The sequence below is a fragment of the Marmota monax genome, unplaced genomic scaffold (assembly GCF_021218885.2).
Source record: "Marmota monax isolate L192 unplaced genomic scaffold, Marmota_monax_Labrador192_F-V1.1 WCK01_AAM20220418_F8-fsc00002, whole genome shotgun sequence".
NCBI lineage: Eukaryota > Metazoa > Chordata > Mammalia > Rodentia > Sciuridae > Marmota > Marmota monax.
In genome coordinates this window covers 32,657,307-32,665,288 of record NW_026693571.1, presented here as the reverse complement: position 1 = coordinate 32,665,288, position 7,982 = coordinate 32,657,307, and positions in this window count along the sequence as shown.

Below are 7,982 nucleotides of genomic sequence, written 5' to 3'. Positions count from 1 at the left end.
AGTCTTCAATCTTAGCTCAGACACACACAGCATACAGCCATATAGTAAACACAAATATCCTACCTATAATGAAATTTTAATATTTGACCTTTAGCAGAAAGATCCAAACAATCAAAAGAAATATTTCTGTACAGAGTAACTTTATTCTTCATTCATGATGATGAGTTTTATTTTTCTTTCCTGGAACTCTGTTATTTAAATACCATCTTATAGAAAAGACAAATATCTGAAAGCAAACTTCTGTATAAGTGAGAAGTCAGGGCCCTAATTCCATTCCAGCTGGGTGAAAATAAGAGCACAAACCCTCCCTCTAGGGGTTCCTCAGAGCACAGCTGGAGTATCCTGGGGAGACATTCTTTCAACTGCCATAACCATTGCCAAATAAGATTTTCCTGAAACTTCGAAAGTCACTGAAATGCATGTATAGAGTTGACGCTCCATCAATAGCTTATGACCTGTCTGAATTTTTTCCATCTCAATCCCAAACACATTGATTTATTTTATATATATATATATATATATATATATATATATATATATATATATATATATATATATATATAAATATAGCTCTATTACATTCTGTTACATTTTCTTAAATTTCTTTGTCTAACTGTATTATGTGTAAATCTAATAAGTATTTCCTAACTCTCTTTTATCATAAGATCCCAAAAAAAAGAATATATAATTGTTGAATTGATTGAATTATCAAAATTCAACATCCAGTTCTGAATTAAACATTAAAATGTATGAGGAAGGGCTGGGGTTGTAGCTCAGTGGTGAGAGTGCTCCCCTAGCACAGGTGAATCACTAGGTTTGATCCTCAGTACCACATACCAATGAAATAAAGGCGTTATGTTGATCTACAACTAAAATATATATATTTTTAAAAATGTATGAGGAAAATATTGAAAGGATCCAAAAGATAGTAATGCAGACGTAAATATGTAGAAATTAAAAGAAGTGAACCTGTTTCACTATTCAAGGAAAAGGCAATGAGAAACTTCACAACTGTCTTCAGATTAGGAAAAAGATATTGTGCAGTAATAACTTTTGCATGCTTTTTATTTCATGAAAAATTTATTAGGGTATGAAACAGAATCCTCTTAATGAGAACCGACTGGACTGCAGTGCTACTGAGCAATCCCAGATCAGGAAACTCATTCGTTTTTCTGAATAGTTTTTCTAACTATTTACCACATTCTTCAAGACTTCTATCCTGCACCCCACTCTCTGCAAAGATTCATGAAGGAGATTAAAAGACACAAATACAGGTTAGGGGAGTGGCATTACAGACCACATATGGTGTTGGGACTGAGAGAAAGTGATAGATGTGGCAGCTTCTAGGAATTGGAAGGATATTTGATCCCAAATGTACAGAGAGAGGGAAAGACAGAAGTGTGGTTGACCCCAGGATTCTGGCCTGCTCGGCTCAGTGATTGGCCTGTTAGTCACCAAAAGAGAGTGTGCAGGAGGCCAGAGCATTGAAGGAAAGGAGGAGATGATGATGGTGCAGGGGGAGGGGGAGGGGATCCTGTTAGATATACTGAACCAAGTGCCTTTGGATCTTGCAGTGGAAATGCCTGGGATTTCGTCAGATATACAGAGCTCCATGAAACTGGGTTGAGGACAAAGATTTCAGAGTTCTTGGTAAAGGTAAAGCCACCCATACGGTTGAAATTAATCAGAGAGAGCAAGTAAAAGAGAGGTCCCCAAATTGGGTTCCATGGACCCTTCCTTTCAGAGCCATGAGTACTCCACAAAGGGCTCCTTTTCTTGTTGTTGTTTTAATTTTTTTTAATATTTTGGTTTTTAGTTGTAGTTGGACATAATACCTTTATTTTATTTTTATGTGGTGCTGAGGATCAAATCTAGCCCCCAAATGTGCTAGGCGAGCGCTCTACACTGAGCCACAACCCCAGCCCCCAAAGGGCTCCTTTAATCCCCTCAAAATTGTAGGAGATTTGGTGAGCATTTTCACTTTATCTGTGAAGTCGTTATCTTTCTCCATGATCTCCAAAATTGATTACCCAAAAAGGTTTCGAACCAGAGATCTTGATTGCAAAATGAACATATGCCAGAAGATCGCTCTGAAAAATATAATATTCTACATATAAAGAGAATTTAATAATTTAATATAATATTCTACACATAAAGATGTAGGATTGGATTCAGGAGAAGAAAAGTTGTCAATATGAGAATTCCCCATTTTATTGCTGAGGGTTCCCCTCAAATGTCAACTTTCAGCAAGCCCTTCTCTGACCCATTCAGCAAGCCAGGAGTGTATATCTCCTCCTCAAAAAGAAAGTTCCCTGTGGGCGAATTCTGAATCCCAGCGCCTGGAGCATAAGAAGCAGAATCATCAAGTTACTGGCATTGGGGATAATTTTCTTTTACTTTTATTTTATTTTTATGTGGCGCTGAGTATTGAACCCAGCACCCCGCACGTGCCAGGCGAGCGCTTTACCACTGAGCCACAACCCAGCGCCAGATAATCACGATTTTTAAATTTCATTTCTACCTTTCCTTGTTTCAAAACTAGATTAGATTCAAGGAGTTCATAAACATTTTAATTTGAATGACTAGATGTCCAAGTGAGCAAATATAATCCCATGTATTTTCTAATACCACAAGTAACAATTCAGAGTGGCATTGTAGAGGGGGGAAAGGGAGGAAATAAAAATACAGACGTGAGGGCTGGGGTTGAGGCTCAGTGGTAGGGCGCTTGCCTAGCATGTGTGAGGCACTGGGTTCGATTCTCAGCATCACATATAAACAAATAAATGAATAAAGGTCCATCAATAATAAACTTTTTTTACATGTGTATTAAAAAAAACAGAACTGAATAATAAAGCAACTCAATGAACGAATCCCTGACATCTATAATCATCAGTTTTCTATTCTGTTACTAAAAATCTTTATTATTGGTGAAATGAGATGGGCATTATTACCCTATGTATGTGTATGATTGCACAAATGGTGTGATTCTGCATCGTGTACAACCAGAGAAATGAAAAGTTGTGTTTCATTTGTGTAAAAAAAATTAAAAATCATTATTATTCATGTAAATTCTTCTATTTTATAATATATCTATATAATATAACTGAGACATAGATAGGAATCAATGCAACAGTTGTCAATATTGCTAAAAGCCAACCAAATTGGACAACTCAAGTATATTTATTCTTTATCATTTTTGTTTGTTCTTTTTATTTTGTTTTATATTTAGATACACATAACAGTAGAGTATGTTTTGACATCACACATAACATGGAGTATGACTTAGTCTAATTAGGATCCTATTCTTGTGGTTGAACATGATGTGGAGCTACACTGGTGGTATATTCATATGAACATAGGAAAGCTATGTTCAATTCATTCTACTGTCTTTCTTGACTTTTTTTTTGTGTGTGTGTGTGTGTGTGTGTGGTTCTGGGGATTGAACCCAGGGCCATGTGATGCGAGGCAGGCACTCTGTCAACTGAACTATATACCCAGCCCTCTACTGTCTTTCTTATTCCCATCACGCCTCTCTTCCCTTCATTCCCCTTTGATGAATCCAAGGAACTTCTATTCTTCTTTCCCCACCCCCTTATTGTGTGTTATCATAGACATATCAGAGAGAACACGCAGCCTTTGGTTTGGGGGGATTGGCTTATTTCATTTAGCATGATGATCTCCAGTTCCATCCATTTACCAGAAAATGCCATAATTTCATTCGTCTTTATGGCTGAGTAATATTTCTTTGTGTATACATACCACATTTTCTTTATTCATTCATCTGTTGAAGGGCACCTAGTTTGGTTCCATAGCTTAGCTATTGTGAATTGAACTGCAATAAACATTGATGTGGCTGCACAACTGTAGTATGCTGATTTTAAATCTCAAAGGATCTTTCTTATAAGCTAAACACTGTGAAATGTAATGTCTGAGGGCACTCAGGCTATAAATGTTTACTGAGGAAAATGAAGTTTGTTTTATTGACCAACTTGAGTAAAAACAACAAAAGTCATTTCAACAGTTTTCAGATAATGCTGCAGACTTGTCTCTAATAAAACATAGTCCTCCTTAGTAGCAGAAAATAATCATAATTATCAAGTGACTGGTACTGGAAATAATCAGCATTATCTGTTATTGAACTGAGACATTTCCTTATTTTTAATATTTAAGTCATGTTTCATAATCACCCTAAATAAACTGCAAATAAACTTTGCCTCAGGCAAAGTATTTTACATTTCCACTTTTAGGAACTCATAACAACATTTGAATTAGATTTTTTGAAATATTAAACTTCATTTTCCGAGATGCAGGCATAACAAATACATTCATCTGAAATAAGGAAAAGCATCTGGGTATTAAACAGTTCAGGTTGAAGATGGTCTCTGCAATCAAATAGCTTATGAACTGGTTCCCTTTTCTTTCCCCCTTGTGGTGCTGGGAATGAAACCCAGGGCCTCTACCCTGAGCTACACCCCCAGCCTAACTGATGCATTGTTTGAAGATTCATGTTAAATGAATACTGTTGGAGGCAGCAGTATTTTCAAAGTGACTGCCAAGGTCTCATTCCTGTGTGGACAGACTCATAAGAGCCAAGAAAATAGAGGGGAAAACTGACTTCTGCCCACAGCTTACCGGTGCAGGCACAAGGCCAGCCATGTAATTTGCAGGCCAGGTGCAAGATGAAAATTTGGGACTCCTGTTTCAAAACACAGGGGAAAGGTGCTACTCAAATTAGAAAAATATAATTTTTTTCTTTTTTTCTCTCTTCTCCTTCCCCCTTTCTTTCTCCCTGCCCCCTCTGCTTGTCACAGCATGGGTTTTTGTTTGTTTTTAGTGTTCTTTTAAGGAAAGAAATTTTAAACTTTTAAATCACTAGTATGAATTTTGGTCTTCATCTTTGTACTGCACAATGCCAGTTTTAAATGCAAAGATAAGAACATTTAACTTATATGCAAAACCACCAAGATTATGATTTGTATTTCACCTGGATCATACATGAATATGCATTTTGTTCTTAGCACAACAGAGGAAACACTGCACAAAATGAACTCCACGGTTTTCATTTCCACTTCTTTCTATAGCACATTCTATCAATACTCTCTACCTTTGCTTCCTAATAAATAAGGAAGGATTGAAAGGACAAGGAACTAGGAATAGCCCCATTTTTCACTTTTGCTCTATGTCGTGATTTTCAACACAAACTGTTGGCTAATACAGGGAAGTAGCAAGGGTAAGGAAGAATGTCTTAGGAGTCCTAGGTCATTGATGTTTCTTAGAACAATCTTGCCCAATTTGGAAGCAATTCTGGTTCTAAGGGAAAGCAAACCTCCCAGGGCTGCCTGTGCCTCCCTTTGTCATACATGTGACACGGTTTCTTAATACTCCCACGGGGTTTCAGTGAGCTCCCATGCATCAGGTGTCTGCTGGAATTCTGTGGCTCTAGAGGAATGGAAGGCAAAGGTTGCATGCACCCCCTGTGTTTTCACACATGCTCCATTATTCCCTTCAGATTTAGAGTATAAATGCAAAGCTTAAGTTATTAAGAATTTCAAGATGGTGACAGCAGAGCATTAAACCCAGCAGGCAGCCCTTCTGAGAATGGAGACTTAGGCAACTGTGCAGGTCACATCCCTATGAAGCCAGCACCAGGCACAGTGGTGAACCTCATCCCCTTCCCCTCTGCCGTGCTCTCATTTTATACTGCACTCACTAGACTGAATTGTGTTTTTCGGTGATCATCCCCCAACCCCAAGCAATGTGCTACTAGAAGTCAGGACCCTGGCTTTTATTTAAATCTTCAGCAATCAGAAAAGTACAGTAGGACTGCCATGCATTCAAGCTATGTTTGCTGAGGAAATGAAGAAATAAATAAATAAGTGGAAGAATGAATAAAGCTATGATGAGAAAGAACTTAACAATTTTTAAACAGAACTGCCATATGATTCAACAACCTCACTTGTAGATATTTAACCAAAGGAAATGAAATCAGTATGCAGAAGATACAACTGCACTCCCACATTTATTGCAGAATTTTTTTAAATTTTCCCATTTGTTCTTTTTAGTCACTCATGACAGTAGAATATATTTTGAAATATCATACATATATGGAGTATAACTTGCCATTTATGTGGTTGTACATGATGTAGAGTTACACTGGTGATGTATTCATCTTCATAGGAAAGTTATGTCTGATTCACTCTACTATCCTTCCTATTCCAATCCCACCTCCCTTCCCCTCATTCCCCTTTGTCAAATCCAATGAACTTCTATTCTTCCTTCCCTACCCCCTTATTGTGTGTTAGCATGGACATATCAGAGAGAACACTCAGTCTTTGGTTTGGGGGGATTGGATAATTTCACTTAGCATGATAATCTCCAGTTCCATCCATTTACCAGCAAATGCCACAACTTCATTCTTCTTCATTCTAATATTTCATTGTGTGTATATATATATATCACATTTTCTTTATTCATTCATTTGTTGAAGGGCATCTAAGTTGGTTCCATAGCTTGGTTATTGTGAATTGAGCTATTGCAGCATTATTCATAACAACCAAAATAAGACCCACAAACTAAATGTCATTGATGGGTAATGGGTAAAGAAAATGGAGTATACACCTAGAATATTATTCTGCCTTAAAAAGAAGGAAATGCTTCCATTTGCAACAAATTTTTCTAAATGGGTGAAACTTAAGCATTCATACTACAAAATAATAATAATTGACAATCATGTAGTATGATGTACAGTTTAATGTTCTGCACATAAAAAGCACAGAAAGCATGGGCTGTATTTTCTTTTAAACCAGCTTGATTTCTTTTTAGCTCTTGGCACAAAGTCCCATGACAACATCTAACCACTTTAGCAATACACTTTCATGGATATGAAATTAGTATACTTTCTCCTGAAGTCCTCTTGCATTGTTACCGGGGTTTGACCTCCAAAGTGCCAATTTCCAATGCTACCACACAATAAAATCCCATTGTTGTAGTCTGATGATCATTGTGTATGGTTATTCTTCTAGCAATTTGGATTTGCCTTCTCAAAAAAACAAAAAACAAAAACAGTACCTTGCCCAGAGACAAAAATTCTTCACTGCTTTCCATCTCAAAGAGACCAGAAGCTCTCAAGTCTTTCTAGACTGGTGGTTCTGAAACTTGAATAACAGAACCACCTTGAGGGCTTGTTAAACCACACATCTCTGGTCCTACCTGCAGGGTTTCTGCTTCAATCTATGGGACTGAACCTGAGAATTTGTATTTTAATCAGGTCCCAGGACCACACTGTGAGAATCACTGCTCTGTACTGTCTGACAGTTCCAATAAAAAACACACACACACACACACTATAACCAAAACAACTTATATATCACTATTACAAGAAAATTGAAACATTCATACATCTAACTCTAAAATGTATCTTACCATGACCTTGCAAGATTTCTTAAAAGAATTTTGGTAAATAATAATATTATAAATATTCATTCTTTAAATGTCAAAAATATGTCTGGGTTTAGGGTACAGCTCAGTGATAGATCACTTATCTAGCATGAACAAGGACCAAGGTTCAATACTCAACACTGCAAAATATACAAAGATAAAAATATAGATATAACATCATTATACTGAATCTATTTTCGTCTTCATATTTAGAAGTTTAGGCACAGCTTTTTTTATTCTAGCTTGTACACAATTTTCCAAAGAATATGTGCCTTGCATTTCAATATAACATAAAATTAGAAACACTACATTACCTTTAATAAATAACTAAACTAAAATTTACTTTCATATGTTTATAGATTTTTTCCAAAACTTCTCAAACATATTCTAACAATATAAAGTTCTTTTCCTAAGTTCATGCAAGACAATATAGTTATGGTTTTCTACCAGATATGCAGCAAACCAATACCTCTTGCTAAAACAAAAACACATTTTTAAATTTCCAGTTTGCAATATTTGTTATATACCCATTTATGTGGTGACAT